The 10873-nt window shown below is 35.1% G+C and overlaps 1 long non-coding RNA gene across 1 annotated transcript; it reads left to right on the top strand.

The window, feature by feature from the left end:
• Window positions 1-202: 202 nt before the first annotated feature.
• LOC311280683 lies at window positions 203-1854 on the top strand. The gene is made up of 3 exons (XR_014625707.1): window positions 203-289; window positions 440-1470; window positions 1547-1854. It is a non-coding gene; the product is annotated as an uncharacterized lncRNA (long non-coding RNA).
• Window positions 1855-10873: the final 9019 nt, after the last annotated feature.

Genomic DNA, 10873 nt, shown 5'->3' on the forward strand with positions numbered 1-10873 from the left:
CCACATTTTTACACAAAGCCTTAAGGAAAATATAAGGAAATGTGACAAGCACCGCTACAGAATGAAAGCTGCCATTGCAGACATACATGCTTTCATTGCTTGCTTTCTCGCAACTCCATTTAGCAGCGAGATTTGATCAGTTCTTGTTTTTGAAGGAGGGACTAATCTTTTCCACCATTAAATAATCAATCCACTAGATGTCCTCACATGCAACTAGCTGATGAGTTTCGTCAACACTTTCTTTACAAAATGTTTGGTTTGCTGCTTTTGCTCTTGCTTCTTCCAGTTGGTAGGCTAACAAATAAATAATTTAACTTAAATGTGTTTTAATGTGTTAAAGTTTATTTATTAACCCTCTTAAACTGGTTTTACAGTAAATGTGTGTTGTGATTGTTCTCATTACAATTCCTTCTTTTCTCACAAATGTATTATTTTACAGATTTGGGATTAAAGCAATCATCTGATCTCTTTGTATCCAAGGATCTCAATGTGACTATATCGTGTTCTCAGATTGAAACATCACACAACAGCATGTACTGGTTCAGACAAACATCCACTGAGCCACTGGAGCACATAGTGTATTTCTATGTTGCATCAGAAACCTGGGAAAAGAAATTTGAGCAGCGAGCATCCGCTGTGAGGAATGGGGCAACTTTAGACCTGACTCTTTTTAAAGTACAGATCTCTGACAGTGGTGTTTACTTCTGTGCAAAGCAGGATGCACAGCAATATAGACCAATATATAAGTTCAACAAAAACATGCAGTCCTTCCCCTGCAGATTAACATCTAACACCTGCTCATCTGCTCTCAGTCAGTTCATTTCTACATGCAGGGATGAGGAACGTATTTGCATACATTTGTGATGTGTTATTATTTTAGATTACACACAGAATTTAATCTTTTCCACATGAGAAATGCATTCAATAAAAATATAGCTTAAAATGATATAATTGGCTTTTTTAAAATGTTTTATTCTGCACCGAGAGATTCATCAACAGATTGAAATCATATGATGAGCCTAATATTACTTACTCTTTTTGGTCAGATTTGTTCGATTTTGGTCCATTTACACCAGGTCTGATTTAAATAAACAAAATGCTCTTTTTTTTTTTTTTTTTTTGCGTGCTCAATCTCACACGTCATTTCTCAATTGTCAGTATGGCAGACGCCAAAATCAAAGCATGTTTTAGCCCATTAACCTATAGTAATATATGACTTTTTTTTTTTTTTACACAAACTAAACTCAATTTAGAGCTGATTTTGAGTCGTTTAGAGTCGATTTGTTGAAATAACCAGTAGGGGTCTCCTTTGAGCCTAAATAAAAGTTTTTTCATTCACACACCCTGTTCAGACCCTCTCTCTCTCACACACACACTGTTGTTCATTAATGTCACTCCTCCAGCACTGAATCAAAATGGCATTTATAGTGTGCTTGATTAATTTAACAACACTGCTATTCTGGGTCTCAGGTAAACTATTTCTTTATTTGTTTTGTTTTACTTACTAATTTCACCAACTTAATATATTTTTGTCTGTTTTAAACAGGAGAATCATTAAGTGACAAAGTTCATCAGACTCCAACGCATCTGATAACAAACGCTGAGAAAACAGTTCAGCTCAGCTGTTCTCACACCATTAAAGACTATCGCATGATATTATGGTATGAGCAGCTGAAGGGTGATACTGCTCTAAATCTCATTGGATATGTTTATTACAAGGATCCAACCATCGAAAGCAAATTCACAAATCAGTTCACCGTTACAGGAGATGGTGCAAAAGACTCTATTCTTAATTACACGTTAGAAAATAAACTTGTTGGGAGAACTGCGATATATTACTGTGCTGCCAGCAAAGCACAGTGATAGAGACCCTTTAATCACTCCTACACAAACCTTCTGTTAAACCACTTCACCACAAAATTATTAGCACCTGAATAAACCCACAACATATCATTTTCATGCAATGCCCCCATATCAAGTTTCTTCATTGAGATAAAATAATAATAATAAAATAAATCATAATTTTATATAAAGATTAAAGGCATAATGGTGACCTGTATTATGAAGGTAGATTTTAGCCAAAAGGTTGAACTGTGATCTCAAGGCAAGGGTCTATTTCATCAGTTGTGGCAATTTATCACATTTTTTATTTGGTTAAACTTAAATGTTGAAATTTTATACTTTTTTTTATTACAATTTTTACTGGAACAATTCACAATATTTCATGGGCAATAACTGTGGAAATGTTGTTCTATAAAAAGTGTTCTTCTGTTCCTTACACAATCCATTTGTATAGCATATGGGTCAATATCAATTACTTAAATATTATTTTCTATTTTGTCATTTTTGGATCTCAACAACCTCACTCCCAATACCCTTTTGTTGTATGAAGAAGCAAAACCTGCAAAATATCTTTGTTGTGTCACAGATGAAAAAGTAACAGGTCTTGATGGAACAACACGAATGCAAGTAAAGGATGAGAGAGTTTTCATCTTTTGGTGAATTTGAAAGAGCTACTGTATGACATGCCTACTTTTCAATAGGTGGAGCCGTACTACAACACATTCACTATAGAGGGTTCTGCGACCTCTGAAATAAGAAAATTCACAGCATCTCAGTTTTGTTGTGTGTTTTACAGTGTCATTGCTGGACTGATGTGCTCACATTATCTTTCAGATTTAGCTTTTCTCCAGTGTCAACATGAGAGTTGCCATTATAGTTACTGTCACATTGATCACTTTCTCAGGTAGGGCGCTGTCTATATATATATATATTCTAAAGTAATTCCACTTTTTCTCCTTTCTGTTTTGACATGAATATGTTCTACTTTTTCACAGGATTTTCTCACAGTAACAAAGTTGCCCAGTCTCCACCTGATCTGATTCACAGACCAGGAGAATCTGCAAAGATCCGGTGTCAACACAGTGTGAGCAGTTACAATCAAATCAACTGGTACAGACAAAACCAGGGCCAAGGGTTCACATTCATGGGATACTTGCTTCTAAAAGGACCAAACCCAGAAAAAGAGTTTACTGATAAAATAGAGATGTCCGGGGATGGACAAAGCGATGGATCTTTGACCATTGAAAGTCTCACGTTTAATGACAGCGCAGTGTATTTCTGTGCTGCATATTACACAGTGTTTCAGATCCCTGCAGTTCATTACAAAAACATCTCTTTGCTTCTGCTATTAGGAGATGTGAAAAACATGAAAAGTTGAATATCTTCATTCGCACCTGCTCCTGTGGGGTTTACTGTATTTGAGACTCTGCCAGTTAGAAAACAATAATCAACCACAGAGATACAGTATATTTAATTTAACACCATGCCCATGAAAGAAACCCCAAGACTTCCTGTTTATTTTCACATCTTATGTATTGAATCCCTTTACATTAGTTATGCACTTACTGTACATCCAAACATTTACTCAAAGCGACTCATTGAAGGTATTCATAGTCCTTTGAGAGTTTAATCAAACTACTACTATGTATATAAACACTTTAACTACACTTCGTTCTTTAAGTACAATGTGAAAACATGTACACAATAAGTGAATTGTATCAAATGATTCATTTAAATGTTAGTAGACAATTAATATAAAGTGGGACCAAACATATACAAATGTGGGATGCAGGTTTATTTGTTCATGAATGTTGTGATGTATTTATCATAGAGGAAATTGCAATGTTAAGTATAAAGGAAGAGTTCAGCCCCACTCCATCTTTTTTATTTTGTATTTTTTTTTATGCATGTACAGTCCCAGTATTTGTTTCTATTATTATTTCTCAGAGTTTGCTCTTAGCTCATTAGATTTCACGTTCTCTATTCTCAGTTATTCATTTAGTTTACTTTGTCTCAGATGTTTCTTCTAAAATCACATAAGATCAATAAAAAAAGGCACAAATTATACCGTTGTTGACATGTACAGCAAGTGCATGCAGCTAATTTAACATTTAATTTAATATTCAACAATATTATTGATCTGCCTGCATTGACACCATTATATGAATGAACTAAATTAATAACTTTTTTACAACAAAACTGAACCATCACTGAACTTAAGCTGGACTGCGACGCTATTTTCTTCTGGAAACAAACTTTGTTGCATTATTTTCCTGTTATCACTGTAAAGCTGCTATGAAACAATCTGTATTGTAAAAAGTGCTATATTAATAAATGTGACTTGACTTTACATTAAATAAGGTTAGCATAGCTTTATAGCAGAACAATTGAGGTGATTTTTCTTTCCTGGAGTAAAAACACGTCACTTCCTTTCATTTGTGACTTTTATTTTGTCTCAGTGTTGTTAGTAAGTGTTGAGCTGCTTTCCATCATACACTGCCTATGCTAAATGCCACAATGGTGATTATGTTTGCTCTATTCTTCACCTTGTTGCCAGGTAAGATTCTTCAAAATATGTACTTTAAAAGGCAATGAATTATCTAAATGACCATGTATCATTCATACATAACTTCACTCTGTTTAGGTCTTGTTCAAAGTCAGAGAGTGTCTCAGTCTCCTCCAGACCTGATGAGAATCCCCACAGGATCTGCTGTTCTCACTTGCTCACATTCTGACCAGGGCTTTGAACTCATTCTCTGGTATAAACAATCTGAGGACAGGGGATTCATTTTTCTTGGTTACCTCAACAATAATTTTAAAAATCCAGAAGAGGAGTTTAAAAACAAAATGGTCTTGGATGGAGATGGCAGAAGTCGTGCCACACTAACAATCCACAATCTGACGTCAGTCGACAGCGCAGTCTATTACTGTGCAGCACGAACTCACAGTGTGTTAAATCCCCACAACCCAGCGCAAAAACCATCTTTATCACATCAGAATATCTGTAGTGTGCACTAAAACAGCTGATACCGTTCATTCACCTGCTACAAACCACTAAACCTGTGTGTTCTTCAAAACAAACTACTTCTCTGCCCTTCCTTGTGACTTATAATGTGACTCAATACCGTCAATAAACATTTTTGACTGTATTATTCTACAATGTAGTCACATGACCTCATTATGTTTGTCACATGATGACACACGTTGCATTTTTAAATTCAAGGAGGTCTATATACATGGAGATAACTATTCATTAGCATAACAAGTTATCTCAAAGGCACTTCGTATAAATCTATTTCACCCAAATAAGCTTTCGATAAATTGGGCACTGATAAATAATCTACGATAAAAAGCTTAATTAAAATGGCTGTCAATGGAGAAAAATGTATTTTCCCTCAAGGTAATTACAACATCTACCAGCAGGGGCTAGCGTGTCTTGCTAATCAGCTATAGGCCCAAAGCAGAGTTACACTTTCTTCATATTTGTGCACACATCCACAGAATATCAGTCATATTGAGGTGGTGCTGGTTTTTTATCGCTGTTGCTGCACTGTTTTCAGATTAGATTCTCTTCAGTACTGAGTGTCAACATGATAAATGTGATCATAATTACTGTTACACTGATCAGTTTCTCAGGTAAGCCCTGTATGCATTCTTGTACATTCATTCAACCTTTTCTCTTTTCTGTTTTGTGAATATGTGACTCTTAATTTCACAGGATTTTCTCATAGTAACAAAGTCGACCAGTCTCCACCTGATGTGATTCAGAGACAACGAGAATCTGCAAAGATCCGGTGTCAACACAGTGTGACCACTCACAATCAAATCAACTTTTACAGACAAAACCAGGATCACCAGTTCATATTAATGGGATATTTGCTTGGAAATCAACCGTTCAAAGAAAGTGATTTCAAAGATAAAATAGAGATGTCCGGGGATGGGAATAGTGATGGATCTTTGACCATTATAAGTCTCTCATCTAATGACAGCGCAGTGTATTTCTGTGCTGCATATTACACAGTGTTTCAGATCCCTGCAGTTCATTACAAAAACATCTCTTTGACTTTGTGATTAACAGATAAACCAACAAGAAAGTGTTCATTTACACCTGTTCCTGTGGTACATAGAGACTCAACCATGACAGTTTTCAGTGAGAGGATTTGTCAGACTTAATGTAATATGTAATAGTTTTATTGAAAGCGCATGTTGCCAGCGGTGAAGTAACTCTTTAAAGGTACATGAAAGCAATCAAAATTGTCAGGCCTTAAATATAATGCTGAAAGTCTGTTTCATTAAAGAACAGATTTTTCTCTTTTATAACGAAACACTTTGATCAGTTGTACTGCTCTTTAAAAACATAATTGGTGTAATTACTATCAAGAACAGTAGGAGTCTCCTTTCAACCTGATATAAAGACATATTTATCAGAGGAAGTGGGACAGGTTTCTGTTTCTCAGAGAACACTGAGAGAGTGTGTAATGTGTGTTTTACTCTGTGCATCACTGAGAGCTCCAGCACTGAAGCTTCAACATGACATTTACAGTGTGTTTCATTTATTTCACAGCACTGCCATTCTTGATCTCAGGTACAGAATCATTCATTTATGTATTTTCATATGGCTCTAGACTTCCTCATTGTTTTTAATGCTCTTTTCTGTCTCTTTCAAACAGGGGAATCACTGAGTGACAAAGTTAATCAAACACAGAAAGATCTGCTGGTTAAAACTCATGAACCGGTTACACTCTCCTGCTCTCACACTATATCAAGCTATAACATGATATTATGGTATGAGCAGATGAAGGGTGATACTGCAGTAAATCTCATTGGATATGTTTATAACAAGGCTCCAACCATTGAAAATAAATACAAAAATCAGTTCACGATTACAGGAGACGGTACAAAAGACTCAACTCTTGAATTCAAGCTGAATGTATCTGGGACTTCTGTTATGTATTATTGTGCTGCCAGTAAAGCACAGTGTTAGAGATCATTCAGTCTTCATACAAAAACCATCTGTTATTTATTACCACAAACCCAAACTGTAGAAGGGCCTTCCGTTAAACTATTGACAATTTTATACATTTCAGGGGGGTGAATAAAAAATCTTACCAAATATAATTTTGTTTTATTTTGGTTATCTGCAGGCCACATTAAATGGGGAATGTTTTACCAAACCTTCAGCATTTTAAGATACATTTTATGTATAAATACTTTTTTGTTATACCCTCACAAATGTTCATTACTGCAATTTAAAATCCCATTAGAAAAATAGCAAATCAACATTTTTAAAACTGAAAATCTAGTGTGAAAGATACAAACTATTTCAATTTTTTTTTTTTTTTTTTTTTACATTTTGTGAGAATGATTTAAATACATTTTACAGTGAAATTAAAGTTCATCAGTTATCAGTTATATTGAATGTAAGTCAGGTATAAAGGTGTGATTTCACCAGTATTATTATTGTAATAATATACAAAATTCTAAATTAAGCACTGTTGGACACTGTTTTTACAAATTAAACATCAAAACCATTTTAATTCACGTATCTAATCCAAACATTACATACACTTGTTTGATTTAAACAACGGATTAGATGTTCTAATGAAAAAATAAATAAATAAATAAACTGTTTGGCTTCATTCATGTGACTTTCAAAAGTGTGCTAATTTTTACTGGTACAATCGAAATATCTAATCACTATATTGCATTATTTTTACCTAATTGTTAGTACACATGAATAAAAAACTTTAGTGCAACATTCCAGCCGTTAAAAAAACACTGTTGTATTACTATCAAGACCAGTAGGAGTCTCCTTTCAACCTGATATAAAGACATATTTATCAGAGGAAGTGGGACAGGTTTCTGTTTCTCAGAGAACACTGAGAGAGTGTGTAATGTGTGTTTTACTCTGTGCATCACTGAGAGCTCCAGCACTGAAGCTTCAACATGACATTTACAGTGTGTTTCATTTATTTCACAGCACTGCCATTCCTGATCTCAGGTACAGAATCATTCATTTATGTATTATCATATGGCTCTAGACTTCCTCATTGTTTTTAATGCACTTTTCTGTCTCTTTCAAACAGGGGAATCACTGAGTGACAAAGTTAATCAAACACAGAAAGATCTGCTGGTTAAAACTCATGAACCGGTTACGCTCTCCTGCTCTCACACTATACCAGACTATTACCTGATATTATGGTATGAGCAGATGAAGGGTGATACTGCTCTAAATCTCATTGGATATGTTTATTACACGGCTCCAACTATTGAAAATAAATACACAAATCAGTTCAATATTACAGGAGACGGTGCAAAAGACTCAACTCTTGAATTCAAGCTGAATGTATCTGGGACTTCTGTAATGTATTATTGTGCTGCCAGTAAAGCACAGTGTTAGAGATCATTCAGTCTTCATACAAAAACCATCTGTTATTTATTACCACAAACCAAAACTTTTAACTGTGTGCATAAACATAAAGTGCTAATTATGAAACAAGCCATAGATGGATGGATGGATATTGTAATTAAATATTTCATGTCTTATAGATTTGGTTGAATACAAAAATACACCAAGAATGATGTGATTTTACAATAAATGATTCTGACTCGAATATTAAAGTTGTTGAAACCTCATATTTTAAAAATATGTGAATATTTTTTAGCGTAAAGAAAGATCAGGTAATAGTCTCAACTCTCAGTTCCTCATAAGGTATAGACATCGTCTCAGATGATTCTCCTAACATTCCTTGAGAATAAAAATAATACTATTACTGTATGTAATCAAAGGTTTGTCTGAGTAATAAAATTAGCAAAGCTCAGATAATTTAGTCTTGTGAGAATGAGATGATGAGAAATGTTAAAATTGAACATTTTATTGCTGTGTCGGAGAAACAATTGAGATATTAAATAGATCTCAGTTGTGATTTTTATTCCTGGAGTAAAAACACGTCACTTCCTGTCACTTGTCACGACTTTTATTTTGTCTCAGTGTTGTCAGTAAGTGTTGAGCTGCTTTCCATCATACACTGCCTATGTGCAGAATATCATCATGATGATAATGTTTGTCATATTCGTTATCCTGTTGACAGGTAAGATTGTCCAAAGCATGTTCTTTAATAGAAAGAAATGAATGTTCTGAAAATACCATGTACCATTCACCATTTCTTTCTGTTTAGGTCTTGTTCAAAGTCAGAGAGTGTCTCAGTCTCCTCCAGACCTGATGAGAATCCCCACAGGATCTGCTGTTCTCACTTGCTCACATTCTGACCAGGGCTTTGAACTCATTCTCTGGTATAAACAATCTGAGGACAGGGGATTCATTTTTCTTGGTTACCTCAACAATAATTTTAAAAATCCAGAAGAGGAGTTTAAAAACAAAATCGTCTTGGATGGAGATGGCAGAAGTCTTGCCACACTAACAATCCACAATCTGACGTCAGTCGACAGCGCAGTCTATTACTGTGCAGCACGAACTCACAGTGTGTTAAATCCCCACAACACAGCGCAAAAACCATCTTTATCACATCAGAATATCTGTAGTGTGCACTAAAACAGCTGACACCGTTCATTCACCTGCTACAAACCACTAAACCTGTGTGTTCTTCATAACAAACTACTTCTCTGCCCCTCCTTGTGACTTATAATGTGACTCAATACCGTCAATAAACATTTTTGACTGTATTATTCTACATTGTAGTCACATGACCTCACTATGTTTGTCACATGATAACACACATTGCATTTTTAAATTCAAGGAGGTCTATATACATGGAGATAACTATTCATTAGCATAACAAGTTATCTCAAAGGCACTTCGTATAAATCTATTTCACCCAAATAAGCTTTCCATAAATTGGGCACTGATAAATAATCTACGATAAAAAGCTTAATTAAAATGGCTGTCAATGGAGAAAAATTTATTTTCCCTCAAGGTAATTACAACATCTACCAGCAGGGGCTAGCGTGTCTTGCTAATCAGCTATAGGCCCAAAGCAGAGTTACACTTTCTTCATATTTGTGCACACATCCACAGAATATCAGTCATATTGAGGTGGTGCTGGTTTTTTTATCACTGTTGCTGCACTGTTTTCAGATTAGATTCTCTTCAGTACTGAGTGTCAACATGATAAATGTGATCATAATTACTGTTACACTGATCAGTTTCTCAGGTAAGGCCCTGTATGCATTCTTGTACATTCATTCAACCTTTTCTCTTTTCTGTTTTGTGAATATGTGACTCTTAATTTCACAGGATTTTCTCATAGTAACAAAGTCGACCAGTCTCCACCTGATGTGATTCAGAGACAACGAGAATCTGCAAAGATCCGGTGTCAACACAGTGTGACCACTCACAATCAAATCAACTTTTACAGACAAAACCAGGATCACAAATTCACATTAATGGGATATTTGCTTGGAAAACAACCATACGAAGAAAGTGATTTCAAAGATAAAATAGAGGTGTCTGGGGATGGGAATAGTGATGGATCTTTGACCATTAAAAGTCTCTCATCTAATGACAGCGCAGTGTATTTCTGTGCTGCATATTACACAGTGTTTCAGATCCCTGCAGTTCATTACAAAAACATCTCTTTGACTCTGTGATTAACAGATAAACCAACAAGAAAGTGTTCATTTACACCTGTTCCTGTGGTACATAGAGACTCAACCATGACAGTTTTCAGTGAGAGGATTTGTCAGACTTAATTTAATATGTAATAGTTTTATTGAAAGCGCATGTTGCCAGCGGTGAAGTAACTCTTTAAAGGTACATGAAAGCAATCAAAATTGTCAGGCCTTAAATATAATGCTGAAAGTCTGTTTCATTAAAGAACAGATTTTTCTCTTTTATAACGAAACACTTTGATCAGTTGTACTGCTCTTTAAAAACATAATTGGTGTAATTACTATCAAGACCAGTAGGAGTCTCCTTTCAACCTGATATAAAGACATATTTATCAGAGGAAGTGGGACAGGTTTCTGTTTCTCAGAGAACACTGAGAGAGTGTGTAATGTGTGTTTTACTCTG

The sequence above is a fragment of the Rutilus rutilus genome (assembly GCF_951802725.1).
Source record: "Rutilus rutilus genome assembly, chromosome: 21".
Classification (NCBI taxonomy): Eukaryota; Metazoa; Chordata; class Actinopteri; order Cypriniformes; family Leuciscidae; genus Rutilus; species Rutilus rutilus.